Source organism: Cynara cardunculus, unplaced genomic scaffold (assembly GCF_001531365.2).
Source record: "Cynara cardunculus var. scolymus isolate 2C unplaced genomic scaffold, CcrdV1 Un_Scaffold_5024, whole genome shotgun sequence".
Lineage (NCBI taxonomy): Eukaryota > Viridiplantae > Streptophyta > Magnoliopsida > Asterales > Asteraceae > Cynara > Cynara cardunculus.
Genome location: NW_020202199.1, coordinates 29150 through 30681, shown reverse-complemented (window position 1 = coordinate 30681; position 1532 = coordinate 29150).

The window sequence follows — 1532 nt, the reverse complement described above, 5'->3', positions numbered from 1 at the left end:
TAGGATCTTTCTCCAATATGTTGTTTGCTTGTAATTAATTTAAGGTAGGCTAAAATCAAACCAAATTGAAATCGTATATTTCACAATTTAGATCCATAGGTTACTGGTTTCCTGKGCTACTTAATGGTGGGGTTTTTTGGATGTGTTCATGTGAACCCACATGCGCTGATCACATGAAAAACATGTGAAAAGCATGTCCATTTATTGACATTGGGAAGATGTTCACGATGAAACAGCGATCCGAACATACANTCCATTTTGTCTACCTCTTAGACATTTCTTACTTGTTTTTGGTTTCACATTAGTCGCACCCCCTGTTTTATATCATACATTTGCATAACATATATGTTTCCTATTTGGTAGTGTCATTTTATAAGGACCGTCAACAGTGGTTAATCAACCTCAAAAAAGGTAGACAACTCTAATGAATTTCAAAAATAGGAAAAACAATACATTAGTTTTTCAGAAAATCAAATTTAATGATCAATTGTTGTTTTCCCAAAAAATTTCATGATGATGTGTAAACATTTTTTATTATGTTCATTATCTTCACATCAAAATCCATTAGTTAGTTTTCGTTCATTGATGGATTGTTTTTTGCTTTCACATACGTATCAGCCTGCTATATTACAGTTTGTCTAACATATGGTTTTCCTWTTATAGTTCAAAGTAATGTTAATTSTCGTATGTTGTTCACATTTTTGTTACGAAGTAGGTSTGATACCATTAACAGTTAGTATCAACAAACAAATCTGTGAACAAACATTTTGTTGGTGCGATGTTTTCAATATCAGGTATCGTTGTGCATGTGTGACGATATGAACATAAAATGCATTAGATGTATGTGCATATCCAAAAACACAGTCACATTCACACGAACATGAAGGCGATGTCTTAATGTTAAGGACATTTCGTTGTGCTTGTGTGCACATAGTCGCATGTACTTCTTTTGCTGTATGTCCGGATCGCTGTTTCATCGTGAACATCTTGCCAACGTCATTAAATGGACATGCTTTCACACGTTTTTAATGTGATCAGCGCCTGTGGGTTCACATGAACACATCCAAAAAACATAATGCCAACATATGAATCAGCAATATGAACTTACAGCTAATGCATTTTATGTTCATATCGTCACACCTGCACAACGATACCTGATATTTTAAACATCGCACCAATGAATAGGATCTTTCTCCAATATGTTGTTTGCTTGTAATTAATTTAAGGTAGGCTAAAATCAAACCAAATCGAAATCGTATATTTCACAATTTAGATCCATAGGTTACTGGTTTCCTGTGCTACTTAATGGTGGGGTTTTTTGGATGTGTTCATGTGAACCCACATGCGCTGATCACATGAAAAACATGTGAAAAGCATGTCCATTTATTGACGTTGGGAAGATGTTCACGATGAAACAGCGATCCGAACATACACCAAAAGAAGTACATGCGACTATGTGCACACAAGCACAACGAAATGTCCTTAACATTAAGACATCGCCTTTGTGTTCGTGTGAATGTGACTGTGTTTTT